This window comes from Hevea brasiliensis, chromosome 14 (genome assembly GCF_030052815.1).
Source record: "Hevea brasiliensis isolate MT/VB/25A 57/8 chromosome 14, ASM3005281v1, whole genome shotgun sequence".
NCBI classification, from domain to species: domain Eukaryota; kingdom Viridiplantae; phylum Streptophyta; class Magnoliopsida; order Malpighiales; family Euphorbiaceae; genus Hevea; species Hevea brasiliensis.
In genome coordinates, this window is record NC_079506.1 from 15,321,097 (window position 1) to 15,340,702 (window position 19,606).

Consider the following 19,606-nt stretch of genomic DNA (forward strand, 5'->3'; position numbering starts at 1 on the left):
CTTAAATGGATATATTGATGAAGAAGTTTATGTAGCTCAACCTCCTGGTTTTGAAAACCCTCATTTTCCAAATCATGTTTACAAGCTTACTAAAGCTCTCTATGGTTTAAAGCAAGCTCCTAGAGCATGGTATAAGAGACTTAGTAAATTTTTGCTTCAAAATGATTTTGAAAGAGGAAAACTAGATACTACTCTTTTCATTAAGAAACTAGGAAAAGACATGCTTATTGTGCAAATCTATGTAGATGATATTATTTTCGGTGCTACTAACCATTCTCTTTGTAAGAAATTTTCCAATATGATGAAAAGTGAATTTGAAATGAGTATGATGGGTGAACTTACTTTCTTCCTTGGATTGCAAATTAAGCAAATGAAAGATGGAATTTTTATAAATAAGTCCAAGTACATAAAGGATATGCTAAAGAAGTTCAAAATGGAGGATATGAAAAGTATCGGAACTCCCATGAGCTCAACAATTAAATTGGAGAAAGATGAAAAAGGTAAAGAGGTAGATAACAAACTTTATAGAGGTATGATTGGTTTTTTACTCTACTTAACAGCATCTAGACCAGACATTCATTTTAGTGTATGTTTATGTGCAAGATTTCAATCATGTCCAAATGAATCTCATCTTATAGCTGTTAAAAGAATTTTTAAGTACCTCATTGGCACTCACAACATTGGCTTGTGGTATCCAAAATGTGAATCATTTGATGTTATTGGTTATAGTGATTCAGATTTTGCTGGTAGTAGACTGGACAGAAAAAGCACTTCTGGAACGTGTCAATTTCTAGGTCATGCATTAGTTTCGTGGCACAGTAAAAAGCAAACTTCTGTTGCACTTTCTACTGTAGAAGCTGAATATATTGCAGCTGGAAGTTGTGTTGCACAGATTTTGTGGATGAAACAACAGCTTGAAGATTTTGAAATTAAATTTGATCACATTCCCATAAGATGTGACAATACTAGTGCTATAAACCTATCAAAAAATCCTGTCCAACACTCTAGAAGCAAGCATATTGAAATTAGACATCATTTTATTAGGGATCATACTCAAAATGGTGATATTCAAATTGAATTTGTCCCTTCTGAAAAACAGCTTGCTGACATTTTTACAAAGCCACTCAATGAAGAAATTTTTTACAAAATAAGAAGAGAACTTGGTATGATTGATGCTCTTGATTAAGTTTGATGCATTCTCATGATTCTAAATGAAAATGAAGTGATAAATGTTGGTTTGTAGTGTTAAAGATGTGTTATAATATTTTTGGTGCAATTTGAAAAATTCTGGGTCTGATCTAATATGAACAGTATTCTGCAGAATTTGATCGCAGTGGCATACTAATTTATTTGCTAATTTTCTTGATTGCTAAATGCTTTACCACTGCTCCTAACTTTTCGTAGGCAAACTGGAAGTCAGGTTTGATTGCACTAAAACTCTAAAATTATTCTTACTTTCCGAGCGCCTATTCTGCATGTTTAAAGAGCATATTACTTAAATACCTTCTATCTAGAGCATTGCATCTCTATGTGGTTTAAGGGCAAAATAGACTTTTGACATATAAACTAGCGCGGGACTCAAAATTTTTTTTCAGAACCATCAATCTTCTCTCTGCTTCTCCACTGGTACACGGTACCCTTCTCTCTGCAAATGTCTCCATTTATGTCTTTTCAGATTTAAAGTTCAAAATCTCTTCTCTTTTCGTCGCATCGCCTCCCAAAACCCGAACGGATGTATCTTCTTTCCACTTGCTAACCCATTTCGGTCGCAACCTTCCAAACCATCGTCTCTCTTCATCTTCCTTAAAAAATTTTGAAACCCATTGGCTGTGAATCAAATCGATTGTTCCAAGTTAGAAAATCCCCAAAAATTTTTCTATTCATTCCCCGTTATTTGTCTAAATCTGCCGAAAGAAACCACTTCTTGTTGGATTAAAATTTTCTGACGCATTTGGTATCGATTCGCATTCTCTGTCTCTACAAGTCTCAGGTATTGAATCTAAAACATAAATGGAATCGTGTTTTACATTTTTTCTGTGACTGTTCTGTTTGTTTTGCTTTCGCAATGAGCTGTTAAATTTTCTTATTTTGAAGCATTAACATTACGTAAAAATGTGCTATATAGCAAAGTTATGAATCAGTTGCCATTGATTCTCAAAAACCCGAATACTTCTTACTGTCAGTCTTATTTTTTTACATATACATGACATTGTGCTAAATCGTGCTAAGAATGTATTGATATGCTTCTAATGATTATATATTGAATACTCACATTGTTAAATTCGTGAACTTAGATTTCTCTGTCCCTTCTGCCTAATTTTCTTCTGGGTTGGTCATGGCGGGGGGAAAAGGAAAAGGCAAAGCAAAAGTCACTACATATTCATCATCTTCGGACTCCACTGATGCAAGTGTTCTTGCATCTCCTCCTCCACAAAAAGACGCTCCTCTAGTAATTGGAAAATCAAAAGAAACGCCCAAGAAAAGAACAAGTGAGCCTGTCCAAGAAAAAGGAACCAAAAAGAAAAAGACTTCAAAAGCTCCAGTTATGCATATGGAAAGGGCCATTCATGAACCAAGGTACATTCACTGGCCTGCATTTACTGAAGTCTCTGTTCCTTTACAATCTTTATTTGAATATCAAAAATGAGACAAATTGTGCTTTGACACTGAAGGAGTATATGTGGACTTAGTTCAAGAATTCTATAAGAATTTAAGAGTTGATGATTCTGAAAGAGATGAATCTTTTAAGGTGAAAATGAAAGGAAAAGTCTATGAAGTGACGGTAGATAGATTAGCCAAAGCCCTAGGAATCCCAAATAGTGGGAATAAAATTTATTCTCACAAAGAAGTTTTTGTTGTTGGTGGATTTAATAAAGGAGACTTTGAGGTTGAAGTGTTTAAAGGGGAAGTAAAAAATAAGACTAGCATTACCCATGCTCACCAACACATCAAAATTCTTCATAGCTTTGTCATCTATGTGCTAAATCCTAGAACTGGCAGTCCAAACTATTTAAGTACTCTTGATCTCTACATAATTTGGCATATTGTGAATCAAATTGAATTTAATCTTGCCTACTTTATGCTAAAGCAAATTATGAAATGGAAACCACCTTACAAGCTACCCTATGCCCATCTTCTTAATGGTCTGTTTAGAGACTTTGGGATACCTCTGGAAACTGAGAAACTTAGGACAAATATGATCCCAATTACAAGTCTGCAAAAAGATGATGATGGGAGAAAACTTAGATTTGAACAAGGTGCTAGTTCCAAGGATAGTGCAAGCTGTGATCATTAATGTTGAAGGAATTTTGGAAGAAGTAAACAACTTAAGGGAATTTGTTAAAATTGAACTTGGAGAAATACAGAAGCTTAGAGCTTTTCAAACTATTCTTATGAATGCTCTTGATTCTAAAATTGATGGCACTTTGATGTTGATGTATTAAATTGTGGAAGAATTATTTAAAATCAAAGTTCATCTGGGTATTTCAAGCACTGAAGCTGGAGAAACTAGTAAGGCTGCTACTGGTTCTGTTCCTCAAATAGAGAAAGAAGAAGAGGAAGAAGAAGAATCTGCAGAAGAAGAGGAAGAACAGGAAACAGAGGAAGAAAAGGAATCAGAAAAAGAAGAAGAGGAAGAGGAAGAAAAGGAAACAAAAGAAGAAGAAGAGAAAGAGGAAGAGAAGGAAGAAGAGGAAGAAGAGGAAACTGAAAAAGATGAAGATGATTCTGATGATGGAGATGGTAATGGAGGCAGCAAAGAAGGAAATGGGAAGGATATGAGTGACTCAGAATCTGAGACAGAACCACAGACTCCTACTCCTGCTGCTCCTGCAAAAGAAAAGGCAAAAACAGCACAGAAGGAACAAAGCAGTAAGCAGAAAGGGAAAACTGGTAAACCATCTGGCAAAAAGTTGACCGCAGAATCTAGTACTACTGCTGCAACTGAGTTAGCAGCTGGCCCTGTTATTCCCTTAACACCAGGAACTGAAATGGCTACTGAAATTCTTCAAACCTTGAGTGATAAACCTGTCAAGCCAAAAAAGGTGAAGATAGCTGCTCCAAGACCAATCAGAAGAAGCTCTAGGCTGAAAGGATAAACAACCATACTGCATGTTTACTGATTGAATTTTGTCTAACAGTCTGTCTCTTAATTTGCTACTTAGTTTGCTACTTTTAGTTTTTCTGAACTTTAATTAGTTTGCTATATCAGTTACTGTTTTGACTGTTTATTCACTGCACTTAAACTGAATTTTGATTTATACACATGTGCATGATTTCTCCCATGTTCTTTTGATGCTGACAAAAAGGGGGAGAAAAGTAATGAATGAGTAATCTTGATGGTATATCTTGTAAATGATAAAGTTTGTGATTAGTATATTGTTAATATAACTTTATAGTGTGCATATTGTGCATAGGTATAACTTGTGAATGATATAGTTTGTGATTAGTGTGCATATTGTGCATATTTAGTTAGTATTTTTAGTCACACTTGACTCCTTAAGAAAATGCTTATGAATATTTCATTGAAATTATTAAGGGGGAGTTATTTGTGATTAACTGTTAATATAAGCACATACATAGGGGGAGTTATTCTCACATATATGCTCACACTTATTAATATTTACATGGTGATTCGATTGAGTTTTGTCATCATCAAAAAGGAGGAGATTGTTGACCCCACAAGCTCAAAGGAGCATAGATTTTGATGATACCAAAACTCAACTAGAATCAAACTAACATTGTTTTAAGTGTTGTGCTTCTCAAAAGAACAAAAGGAAAAGACACAAGGATTTTATGATGGATTTGGGCTTTTGAAGAAAGGATGACATTCTAAAGATAACACAGGACGAATCAAAGGAGATAAAAGAAGAAAAGGTTACCTTCCAAGGCTGCATTGAAAATCAGATTTGAAGGTACATATAGTATAAGAGTCAGTTTTATTTTTTAGGATTGCTTGTGAAAAGAATTGAGGAGTAAAAGTCAATGATACTTATTTTCAATCTCTCAAAAGATTTTTCTTTTAAATATCATTATTGGCCTAAAAGTATTTGACTATGATTTGGTGTAAAGTTTTATAGTTTTGAAAGTTATGCAGAAAAGTTTTCCTGGTATGCTAACTGGTTTGCTACTTTTTCCAGTATGCTAACTGTCTCAACTCTGCACAACATCACAGAAAAAGACAAAATAATGGCTATTTTCTTGAAATTCGTAACTGTAACGTTCAAATGAGTTCTCAAACGGTCAAAAACGTTCTAAAGCTATAAATACACCTACCCTTAGCCATTTTGCACTTAATGAAAGTCTCTCCACTGTTCAAAATCATAAAAGCTTTCATTCAAAGTGCTCAAAGTGATTTTATTGCTCATCATTGGCTTATCTACTCACCTCTTCTTTATAGATTCTGTTGTATTGAGTGAGAGTGAGTTTTAAACACATTATTATCATTTATGAGAGGTCATTCAAGCACCTATTGAAGCTTGGTTGTGAAAAGTGTTTGGGATAATACTTGGTAGAAGTGTGAAGCTACTTGTAAAAGCTTTAGTGAGAAGATTTGTAAAAGGCTTTTTGTCTCTTGCCTTTAAAAGAGAAGAATAGTGAAGTGAAGACTCAAAGTGGGATCTTTGAGAGAGTGGATGTAGGCTAGTTGAGCCGAACCACTATAAAATTTCAGTGTTCATTTTCTCAACCCTTACTCTTTACATTTATGCTTTTTAACTTTATGATTGATATGCTTTTGCTAATATGAAAGTTGATATTATTTGCTGTTAACCTTGCTGCAAACTGAGAAAATTAGTTTACTGCTAAATCTGCTGATATCTGATATAATCTGCTTGTTATTTGATTTGCTGTCAATTAATATATCTGGTATACTGCTCTGGTTGCTGTGTTAAAAACTTATCCAGATTACTGATATCTTTACTGAATGCTAATATAATTTGTTAGATCAGTATACTGATTGCATATAGCCTAACTTTGAATCAACTTGTCAATAGAGCTGTATTGTTTATATCTCACATTAGAAAATTAGGTTGAACCAAGCTGCAATTTTCAAAGGTTTTGAGCAAGAACCGAAAATTATTTTTAGAGTCCAATTCACCCCCCTCTTGGACATATTTTGGGACATCAAATTTCATCTCCTTGTCTTTCCACCACAGAACGGCATAAAGGTCAGCAACAATCGTGACAGATCCGACGGCAGCTCCAACGTATAATTCTTCTTTTATTCTTTACACCTTCAGAAATTATTCTGTCGCTCATAAAGATCAATTAAATATTATAAAAACTAACATTGATTGTGCAGATTATTGATCAAGAAGTTGCTGGTCTTGATCTTAATTGTTGTGGGTTCAATCCCATTGATTTACTATCGAAGCTGAGGCTGAAAAGTTTGCTTCACTGAAAGGAAGTAAAGATAAAATTGGCAATCATAGGACTAGTATATATGCTTATGCCAATGGAGATCGAAACCATATGATGAGAATTGAGAAAGCCAAGTGAATCTGAATTCTAATATTGGCTTAACGTACGGGTAGCCAATATCAAGTCATGTTAATTATAAAAAAAAACTCCGACACCATAACTTACCACTATGAAGAAAAGAAACAAACTATAATTCAATAAATTAATTAAATTTCTCAGACAAAAAAGAAGAATTTTTCTCTCAAATGCAAAATATAAAATATTTTAGACATTAATTCGAATATGCACTATGATTCCTTTATGGAATATATATATATATATATATATTCAAGATTCATTTGTTACACAATAACTTACGTAAATTTATCAATAATTTGTTAATAAATATGTCATTGATAAATTTCCGAGATTACATAATATATAGAGAGATTTATTTATTAAGTATATTAAATTTAAATATTTATATTTTATATTTATAATAATTAATTGAGAAAAGAATTTTCCGTGACTAATATTCTAAAATTAATAAAGTCTAGCTCATTTTTCTTTGGAGTAATATTTGGGCTGCACGACTTGAGCATTTTGGCAGAATGTGATATTCCACATTTGGAGACTTTAGAACACCAGACTCAATTAAATTATAAATAGTTTTCTAAACATATTTAGTGACTTGTGAAAAAAATCTATCACATTTTATTTAATTATTATTTTGAATTTTTTCTCAACAAAATCAATTAATAATAAACTCAGTTAAATTGGTCAATTGATTAATTGTGTAGCAGATTTAATTATTTATTATTTTTAATTATCAACAATTTAAATTAATATCTATTAATTTTTTTAGGCTATTGTAAATACAATATGCGTTCAAGGCACCCTAAAAGCCAATAGAGAAAAAGATTTATCCTAAATTAGAAGAATTTAAAAAAAATTCAATTTGCCAATTCCAGTATTTTTTGATGGTCAAATCTTTATATTAGAATAATTTGATATAGTGTCTAGAAGCGCTAGGGAGTTCGGAGGGCAATTTCAACCATAAACTCTTTAAAGCTATGCTAATGGAAGTTGTGCCCTAAATGAAGAAAAGTATTGACTATCTCATAGAATAGAGGACTAGGTGGCTAGTCAGTCAAGAGTACCGATTCAATCTAGCTACTCCAACAATAGAACTATTGCTCTAATTAAATTTTTAGTAATACTAATCTAGTAACTCACTTGGAAATTTATGCTATATTAGCGATCCTTGACAGTAATTCCAAAAGTGAAGGTGCAAACTTCGAGTTCAAAAATCTGTTGATAGTGATTTTAAAAGACAAGATCTTCATGTAAAACTCCACATCAGCATATCTCACTTTTGAAATCACCATATTAAAAGTGAATAAAATCTCATTCTTGCATGAAATATTTTAGCAATATGTGAATTATTTTTTAATTAATTTTTATTATTAAAAATACTATTTTAATGCCATATTAGCAAAAATTAACAGTGTCAGACAAAATGATGTGTTTACTAATAGAGTATTACTACAGAGTACTACTTTATCACGAAGTAAACCTTAAATCTTGAAGTAAAAATGAGCGAACTACAAGGTAATTTTTTTATAATTTTCACTTTTTTTTTTTATTTCACATCAATAAATTTATCTTCCACATCAGCAGATTTCTTTTCTACATTAATATATTTTTATTTCACATCAGCACCTTTTGATTGAGAAAAGATGAAAAGTCGTCATTTGCTAATGGTGTGAAACCTTAGGGTATCACTTTATCACAAAGTAAACCACATGTCCTAAAGTAAAAATTAGATGAAATTACATGTACATTTTTTTTATAAATTTTCCTTTATTTAATAATATAACATAATATTTTTATGAAGACTACGGTTTCACAATGAATGGGCTAGTTTTGTTTGACTTAGACTAAAGAATAAAGATATTAGTTGTTTATTATTGAATTTCTTCTTTGAATTTTGATGTGCGACCTGCCTAAAAAAAATATTTGAGCCAATTAAGATAATTTGATTAATATTTTTTCATCTTTAAGGATGACATTAATAAAGGAAAATGTCTCAATTTTAAATTTTTTTATCTATTAATTATAAGATTTATAACATTATAATAAAATTTATTAAAAAGAGATTATATATCGAGCCCACCAATTAAAATGAGATGATTGACTAAGAAAAAAAAATTAAAAAAGAGATGATGCATAACTTCTTCCAAGATTGGTAAGAGAGTTTGTGTTAACTAGGAAAAAGCATTTAATTAGAAATTGAACGCATGTATAGAGCTTGACTATTCTAAGAGCACAAGTTGAATTAATTTTTAGCATTATTTGTAAATTAGGAGATTCTATTAAGTTGTAATTAATATTCTACAAATAATAAAATCTAGCCCATTTTTCTTTGGAGTAATATTTGGGCAGCACGACTTGTCATGCGATATTCCATATTTAGAGACTTTAGAACACTAAACTCAATTAAATTATAAATGGTTTTCTAAACATCTTTTGAGACTTGTGAAAATAAATCAATCACATATGATTTAATTATTACTTTGATTTTTTTTTTTCAACAAAATCAATTAATAATAAACTCAGTTTCAAAGAAATCTCTTCATGAAATTGATATACTTTGATGTTAACATGAGTGATATTTGGGGGTGAAGTCTATGGTTTCACAAATAATGGACTAGTTTTGGTTGAGTTGGACTAAACAATAAATCAAATAGTTCTTGATTATTGAATTCCTGCTTTGAATTTTGATGTGCCACCTTCCTTAAAAAAAATAAAAATAAAAATTAAAATTAAAGGAAGAAGTGATCAGCATCAAACCTCTTTAAGTACCAAACTTAATATACTTAGTGGGAGATGCATTATTCGGTAATATAAACCTCTTTTCATCACAGTGAAATTTTTTGTTTGTCTTTTACCAGTAAATGTAAACTTTACAATTAAATTATATAAATATTGTATGTATTTTATTTTTTTTGTACTGTACTTATATATTTTATTTATGTGATTTTCATAATACAACCAAAATGACATAAGTTTATAATTTTGACTGTACCAAACGACCGTTAGTGGATTGCTGTCAAAAAATTATCCTTTTTTTCTTAAGGTAAATATTATTATTATTACTATGAAAGAAAGGGCAAAAGAGATTGGATCACAGCCTATGGTAATTAAGGATTGACTTGAACATGGACTAATAAAGAAAAGAAAAATGAAATGATTATTGTGTGATCCACTTGTTCATACTCCACAAATCTTTGGAGTTTTATTTTATTTTTTTATAAGCTAAGATATTATTAAGGGAAACTATAGCTGGAAATCAGCCAAAGAAAAGGTACAAGGCCAAGTCTTTGGAATTTTGATGCCACTTTCCTTAAAAAGCATTGGTTGGACACCTGAACAAAAGAATAAAAATGCATAAAAACTGTTTAACTAGGAGATTTTCATCGACTCACCACTCACATCAAGTTGTCATGGAGAGGTAATTCTTCTTTTATTGTTTATATATACATATATTCAGAATTCAGATTGGAAGCTACATTATAATAAGTTTGCTTCACTGAAAGGAAGTAAAGATAAAATTGGCAATCATAGGAGACTAGCACATTTGCTTATGCCTATGGAGATCGAAATCATATAATGAGAAAGCCAAGTGAATATGAATTCCAATATTGGCTCAACGCGCGGGTAGCCAATATCAAGTCACGAAAAAAAAAAAAAAAAACTCTGACGTTATAACAATGAAGAAAAGAATCAAAAGATAATTCAATAAATTAATTAAAATTTAGAAACAGAAATGAAGAATTTTTCTCTCAAATGCAAAATATAAAATATTTTAAGCATTAATTCGAATAGGCACTATGATTCCTTTATGGAATATATATATATATATATATATATATATATATATATATATATATATATATATATATATATAAACAGAAATATTATTAATAAAGAAGAGCACTGAGAAAAGGCTGAAAAACCACCTGACCAATAATTAAAAAAAAAAAAAAACCAACAAAACAAAGCATAGAGGGGTACAAAGTAGAGAAAAAAGGAAACAGATGAAAGGAAGACAAGGGATAGATTCTTGCAAGAGTTTCAAATACAACAGTAATCTATATCTCGGCCATTATTTTAATCATACATTGTTCCTTTCCACTGCATAATCAACCATGCTCACCGGGACAACTGGGATGAACGGGAATACGAGTACAAGGACCAGGACCGCTACTAAGAGGTCCCTTTCGTAGTAGCCTTCGCATTATAATTTGATTGTATCTTAAATTTTCATCAACAATTTGCTCTGAAGCAACAGGTAGTAGAGTTTCATATTTCCTCACCTTTTCCTTCGTATTCATATGGTTTCTCTTCACATCATCACAAGCCAAGAAGGTAGTCCTAATATTTTCTTTACCTGCAAGTTGACAAGCAATTTCCTCTTTCCTTCCCTTTTGAGAAGCCAAGCTTTCAAGTTCAACTCCACGACAACAAGTGATTGATCCACCAATAATGAAGGCCAGGAGTAGCAGCTTCATCATCCAACTGGACAACAATATATAGTTTAGATTATATATATGTGTGTGAAATATATAGAAGTTGGCATTAAGAAAGAAGATTTAATTAATAAATTTTAATTTAATATTATTAAACTCGTGTTTAAAATTATAATCTAAAAAATTCATATTTTTGAAGTGATTTTTTTTAAACAAGCGGGTATCGATTTGCTTCCAAGATGCACCAGATTAATAGCAGATATAAAAATGTATTATTGAATTAAAACAAGTAACTTTTTCTCTAAAATGGCTGATTTTTGTAGAAAAATTGCTAGGATGGGATATTTATCAAAATTTTAATATAATTTGTACAATAATCTTAAAATTTATACTATATGGCTTAAATTTTGTTTTTATATATGTGAAATATATGACATTTGGTATTAAAAGAAAATTAATTTACCTTCCCATGAGCAATTTTTTATTGATTTTGTTGAATGCTTATTGTGCGTTGGCGCAGCTCATAAGTCATGATGAGTATTTTTGTATACTTGAAGGCTAATGCTCATTTGATTAAAAAAAAAATTTATTTCCATAGAAAATAATTTCAGCAAGCTTATAGCTTAAGGTTTGTGGGCTTATTGTATATAAAGTATGTCATCTAAATTATGCTATGACTTTTGAAATCAAAACTATACTATACAAATTTTCATCAGTCCTACAGATAATTGAATGAAAAATATTGATGTGATTATTTGAATAGTGAATATAAGGTTTGAGAAAAGTAAATACAAGGTTTTGGAAATTAAATGCGACAGTTAGAAAATTAAAGATAAGTAAAAGAAAGGATATATAGATTGCTGGGATCTTATTTGTATTATTAGATTGAGTTGTACTTAGAATAATTTGAAAGGTCATATTCATGGTCTGTCATTGTTGGTAACTGCCTACTCGATACCTTATTTACTTTTTTACTACTTTATATCCTTAGTTAACTAAATTAATAAAATAAAATTAATCAAATTAATTTTAAGAAATTAATTTAATTAATCTTAAATTTAAAAATAATTAATAAATAAAATTAATTATTTTAACACAAACAATAATAATAATAAAATTAAAACATGCATCAATATTCTTGCCTAAAGACTTTTTGGTATCAAAACACTTGTTGGTATAAGTCAAGCCCACCAACAATCAAACCGACTTATTCAACTCAAAATGTGATGAAACTTTTACCTATTGAAAAAGTTACAAATTTTTTTATTATAAATAAATTAAAAAATTATGTAAATTATTCAAGATTAATTCATTGCAAAAACACAATTATTCATCGTGTAAATTTTATCAATAGTCATTTTGTAATTTCAAATTACATGATTAAATATAAAATTTACATATTAAATTAAAAAATTATATTAATGAATATGTAATTGATAAATATCTGGATTTACATAATGTGGAGAATCTTTTACTTAACCAATTGAAAATTATCAGATTTATTGTTAGAATTCGTAAATTTGAAAAATTGTATAAATTATTCAAAATTAATTTATAAAAATAAATTATCATAGGTAATTAGGTAATTATTTTTTTCATATTTTTAATTTAAATTTTCTATTTTTTTTAATTTAAATTAATTTAATTTTTAATTAAATTTTTAAATTTAATTTAATTTAAATTTAAATTTTATTTCATTTATGAATTCAATTTTTCTTTTCTAAAATTTTTATTAATTTTTAATTGATTATTAATTTATTTAATTTAATTTAAAATTAACTTTTATTTTTTAATATTTAAATAAATTTTTAAAAAAGCCCAAAGTAGGCCCCCTATGTCACTATTATCTTAAGTTGGGATATGGCTTCCCTTCATATGGAAGCCAACTCTTTCCAATTTATTCGGAAACAATATTTTAAAATTAACTGATATTTAGATTATCTAATATTTAGATTATCCATATCATTTAAATTAACTGATATTTTTAAATAAAATTATTAATTTTTTAATAATGATGCTTAAATATCAATTAGTGGTGAATACACTTGTCAAATAATGGTTTAATTAAAGACTTTGTGGATATCAAAAGACTTTTGGTCTAAGTCTACCACCAATGCCCACTATACTAATCCATTTTTTTACAAGCTCCCACTATATTCACGCATCAATTTGATTCTCATCCCCTTTATCTTAATGTGATATAACTTTGTTATTCATTTTATATGAATTTATTATGTGATCTGGCCTTATGCTATAATATTAGTATTTATTGAGTATATTTAAAAAAAAATATAATTTTATAATAAATTATTAATAATAAAATATATGTTACATCTACTAGAAAAAACTTATCAGTAAAAAAGATTAAAATAAATGGAACTCTTAAAATATAATAGCACTTTTTAAGATATATTGATATTACTGTATAGAACTGTTAAACTTAATTTTTATAAATCAATAAGCACAAGTTTTAATTTTCTAGATATCGATGATAAAATCTAGAGATTTGGGCATTAGGAAAATCAAACATTTTAATGACTTTTTTAATGATAGAATTCTGCAAGAACAACCATCGATCGTTGCATTATTGTCTAAAAATTGCTTTTTTTTAAAAGCAAAAATATAAATAAAATAAAATAAAGAACCAAATGCAATAATTTAATAATTCTTGGACTAGCGCTTAATGGCCTTGTGCCTAACAAGATAATAGTAATAATAATAATAATAACATGAAAGAAGGGTAAGTAGAAGATATGGCCTGTGTCAATTAAGGATTGACTTGAACTTGGACTAATAAAGAAAAGAAAATTGCATTGAGTGATCAGTTCATACTCCATATGTATTTGGAATTTGGTTGCCACTTTCCTTAAAAATCATTGGTTGGACACTTGAACCAAAGAATAAAAATGTACATCAAACTCTTTTCGCAGGAGATTTTTGTTCTTCATGTTGTGAAGAGTCCACATTTTAAAGAGACAACAAGTTAAAAAGGTTTTTAAAGGTTAAGCACCAATTAATTAATTGATTAATTTTAATATTTAACTTAATTGAAATTTTATTTTTTTTATAAATTCTTTCATCGACTCATTCTTTTATGAATGTTAGTCGAATCATTCATTTATAAATGTTAATGATTAACTGATTGATTAATTTTAACATTTTAACAATGATTATCCAACCTAAGTAAACCGAAACTTCATTCTTCATTTATCAAGTTGCTTGCTAGATAGACCAGAAGCAACTAGGCATGCACAATTTATCATGCAGAGGTATTTTTCTCTTATTCTTTATACATTCACACCATCACCACCACCACTTCATCGTGACATTTGCCACTCTATTCCTAATTGATACTTCAACCGATTAATTTATATTTATTTGTACTTGACAATAACTCATTGATTTGGAGCACTACACCAATTTTTTTTTAAAAAAAATTCCATAATATAATGTATTTTAATCAGATATCAATTTCAATTTTAAATTAGATATCGTCAACTCAACCACATATACGGATAGCGATTTTTCTTTTTAACTTGCTATTCATCATTTTAGGTTTGGTGTTGTGGATGAGTCTGCTGATCGAAGATATTCCATGCTAATTTTTTTAAAAAATTATTAATAAAATTCTTTTATTTATCGAAAAAAAAAAACTAGTGCTAATTAGTTTTGATTAATGATAATTTAGACAATCATTTTGTTAACAAAATAAAATCTCATGAGTAAATTACTTTTCATGAAAAGTGTAGAATTATATATAATTCAGGTCAAATATTTTTAAAAAAATCTTAAATTGTATATTTTTTTTTTTGCATTTATAATCAAAATCTTTTTTATTATTATTATTTTGGCCTAATTTAAAACTTTATTATTTATTGTAGCCTAATTGAAATTAGGGAATTGGGAATGCTGATGTGGCACTTGACATGGTAAAAATATTATTGTTAACATATTGTTGTTGATGTAGTAGATGACATATGGTATGAACTTTGACATTCTTGCTGAAATGATAAAAATAGTATTATTTTATATATTATTGTTAACATAGTATAATTTTAATAATAAAGAAAATCTAAAATTTTTTGACTTTTATCAAATATAATCAATTCTATAAGTTTATTTTATTTACTATCAATAAATTAATTTTAATTTACTTTAATCAAAATTAATATTTTATTACTTATTATAAAAATAAATATTTATATTATTTAACGTAGTAAAAAAAATAATTTCCCTTCTCTTGTTTAAGTATTTGTGGAAACCTACTAATATATCCAAGTCAATCCCACTAATTAATATTAATCTATGAAGGAAATCCTAACCCACTATAGGCTTAAAGATAAATGCAGTTTCACCTTGTAATAATTCTTTTATCACGCCTTTTAAATGAAATGGTGGAAAATTTTAAATTTATTTACGGATTAGATTCACTAAATAAATTTAGCGTTTAACAACATATCTTATATATTGTTAAAAATTAAAAATATATTATTAATAAAAATTATCAGTAAGCACATAATGATATGCATAAATCCTGTAACATAAAGTTTTTAATAACACTTTTACATTAATATATGACAATATTATGTATGATGTTATGTATATTATTTATTATGTTATATGTTATTTTGATATTTAAATATGTTATCTTGATTTTATTTATTATTTTAACATTATGTATAAAATGACGTTAAAAAGTGTTGTTAAAACTTATATTTATTGTAATGATTTAATTTTATTTAAAAAAAATTAAAAGTCACTTTAATGTGTACAAAATTTGAAATAGTTCAAATTCAAATGAATCATAAAAAAGAAGGCTGAATTAACTTTCATTTTTATGTGAAATTTAAATTAATAAACTTAATTTCTTTAAAAAAAATGTAATATTTTGACTTGAAATAACTTGTATGACGCAATTTTTTTTTTTTTAATAATAATCCAATGAGTAACTCAAATCCATATATATATATATATATATATATGTTGAAGCTTCAAAATTGATTTACAAGAGTGTGCATGTAATAAATTAATATTGAAATTGCAATTTGTTATGATTGTGGTTTTGTATTCGAATATGGTTTTTTTTTTTTTTTTGATAAGTTGGAAATTTTATTAAAATTGAAAGAAATGGTGAAATATTACTGCTACAAGAAAATTTGACACGAAAGAAATGTAGTAGCCTTCGCATTATAATTTGATTTTATCTTAAATTTTCATCAACAATTTGCTCTGAAGCAGCATGTAGTAGAGTTTCAATTTTCCTCACCTTTTCTTTCGTATTCATATGGTTTCTCTTCACATCTTCACATGCCAAGAAGCTAGTCCTCCTAATATTCGCTTTTCCTGTAAGTTGACAAGCAATTTCCTCGTTCCTTCCCTTTTGAGAAGCCAAACATTCAAGTTCAACTCCACGAGAACAAAAGAATATTGATGCACCAATAATCAAAACGCTTTTCATAAATTTATTTTTACGGAAGTAGACAGCAAGCAAGTGTAATAATTTAATCATCCCTTGAGTAGGCCTTACTGGCCTTGTGCCTAACGTCATAATAATAATAATAATAATAATAATAATATGAAAGAAAAGTAGAAGAGATTGTATTACAGCCTTTGTTAATTAAGGATTGACTTGAACTTGGACTAAGAAAGGTGAAAAAAAAAAGTGTTGATTATTATTGAGTGATCCACCAGTTTATACTCCGTAAGTGATCGGAATCTGGATGCCACTTCCCTTAAAAATCATTGGTTGGACACATGAACTAAAGAATAAAAATGCATATCGAACTACTCTTCAAATAAGAGATTTTGATCAACAAATTAACCACCCAAATCAAGTTGATAGCTCGATTGGAAGCAATTAGGCATACACAATTTATCATGGAGTAAGGTAATTCTTCTTTTATTCTTTAATTACACTTTCAGAATTAAAATTAAAAATCTAATTATGCATGCGCAGATTGATCAAGAAGTTGGTGGTCTTTATCTTGATTATTGTGGCTTCAACCTCATTTGCTATTCAAGTTGACGCTGAAAAGTTTGATTCACTGAAAGGAGGTAGAGACCGACATGCATCTCCTAGTGCCAGCTTTCGTGGTGGACATGGTTGATTCTAATATCTTGATCATGCACAGACACACAGAGGAGAACAAAGCTTTGTATTGGAACCTCTTGAGGTCTTTGTCTTTTAATAAGTGCCAGCCATCCCTTTCCCTACTATGAACGTTTAATTATGTTTTACATTATAATATACTTTTTATTATTCAACATATTTGATTGGCTGATATTGTTTGAATTTCTAGTTGTTGAATCTCTAGGGCTGGAAAAATTTTATAAATATTAATTATATGCTATTAATAAAATTTCATTTCTAAAAATCGAAAAATTTCGCCAACAATTACTATTTTAGTTTTTCAAAATCAATAAATTTTAAGTTAAAACTTAACAATTATGAACAAAAAAAAAATATCTTTAATTTGTGGCATTTGTATTTGTGATACATTATTATTATTATTATTATTATTATTATTATTAAACAAGAGGGAAGAAACATATTTCCTGCTCTAACGAGGTTAATTAAATCTATCAAATGGGGAATATCCATTTGTAATGGAGGATCCATTTGGATATTTAGATATCAAAATTTGTTAAAGCATCACAATAAGTGGTGTTTTGAATGAGATTTTTTTTTAAATAAATAGTCAAATTTATTAAAATAATTAAAGAAGTCAGGAAAACAAGAGAAAGAACCTGAGAATGGAAATAAAAAACACCATGAACAAACAACAACTTAAAAAAAAAAAAAAACCCAAAGAACCATAACAACCATCTGCAAGCAAACAAGACAACTCAACTCAACTCAACTCAACTAAGCCTTTATCCCAAAAATTTGGGGTCGGCTATATGGATTCGCTTTTTCCACTCTGAACGATTTTGGGTTAAATCCTCAGAAATGTGTAATGCTTCTAAGTCATGTTGAACTACTCTCCTCCAAGTTAATTTAGGTCTACCCCTTTTTTTCTTTCTATCCTCTAACCTAATGTGCTCTACTTGTCTAACTGGAGCCTCCGTATGTCTACGCTTTACATGACCAAACCACCTCAATCTCCCTTCTCTCAACTTATCTTCAATTGGCACCACTCCTACCTTTTCTCTTATACTCTCATTACGGACTTTATCTAGTCTAGTATGGCCACTCATCCACCTTAACATTCTCATCTCTGCAACTCTTATCTTAGATGCATGCGACTCTTTCAGTGCCCAACACTCACTACCATATAACATAGCCGGTCGTATGGTCAATGCGGTAAAATTTTCCTTTTAATTTATTGGGAATCTTACGATCACATAAAACTCCCGTGGCACGTCTCCACTTCAACCATCCGGCTTTAATCCTATGACTAACATCCTCCTCACATCCCCCATCTACTTGAAGGACTGAGCCTAGATATTTAAAGTGATTACTTTGGGACAGTACCACCCCATTCAAACTAACTCCTTCCCTATCACCAGTTTGGCCTTCACTGAACTTGCAATGCATGTATTCATCTTCGTTCTACTTAACTTAAAACCCTTTGACTCTAGAGTACTTCTCCAAAGTTCTAGCTTCCTATTGACTCCTTCTCGTGTCTCATCTATCAGAACAATATCATCCGCAAACATCATGCACCAAGGAATACTCTCTTGTATATGTTTCGTCAGTTCATCTAAAACTAATGTAAAAAGGTAAGGGCTTATGGCTGATCCTTGGTGTAATCCAATTGAGATCGGAAAATCACTTGTGTCCCCTCCCACTGTGCGCACAATAGTAGTTGCTCCTTCATACATATCTTTCAATACTTGTATGTACCTAATAGATACCCTCTTTTGTTCTAACACATTCCATAAGATCTCTCTTGGAACACTATCATAAGCCTTCTCCAAATCAATAAAAACCATGTGTAGATCTTTCTTCACATCTCTATATTTCTCCATCAAGCTTCTAATGAGAAAGATCGCTTCCATAGTTGAGCAGTAGGGCATGAAACCAAATTGATTGAGAGAGATAGAAGTATCATGACGTAGTCGATGCTCCACAACTCTCTCCCACAACTTCATAGTATGGCTCATGAGTTTAATTCCCCTATAGTTTGAGCAACTCTGTATGTCTCCCTTATTTTTAAAAATAGGTACTAAAATACTCTTCCTCCATTCATCAGGCATTTTCTTTGAGTTTAGAATCTTATTAAATAATTTAGTTAACCATGCCACTCCCATATCTCCCAAATACTTCCACACTTCAATTGGTATTTCATCGGGTCCACAGGCTTTACCCACTTTCATTCTCTTAAGTGCTTCCTTTACTTCTAAAGATCGAATCCTTCTAGTATAATTTACATTCTTTTCTATTGTTCTATAATCTATATTCACGCTATTACCATTTTGACTATTATTAAAGAGATCATTAAAATAATTTCTCCATCTTTCTTTAATGTCCTCATCTTTCACCAATATTTTTCCTTCTTTATCCTTAATGCACCTAACTTGATTGAGATCTTGACATTTCCTTTCTCTACTCCTTGCTAATCTATAAATATCTTTCTCCCCTTCTTTAGTTCCAAGTTTCTCATATAACTTTTCAAAGGCATGTGCTCTTGCTTGACTAACTGCCTTTTTTGCCTCTTTCTTTGCTATCTTGT

The 19,606-nt window shown here is 29.5% G+C and overlaps 1 protein-coding gene across 13 annotated transcripts in view; it reads left to right on the forward strand.

Moving 5' to 3' along the window:
* The window catches only part of LOC110649167 (putative disease resistance protein RGA3), a 94,562-nt gene that overhangs the window by 34,157 nt on the left and 40,799 nt on the right, over nucleotides 1-19,606 (forward strand). The window lies entirely within an intron of this gene.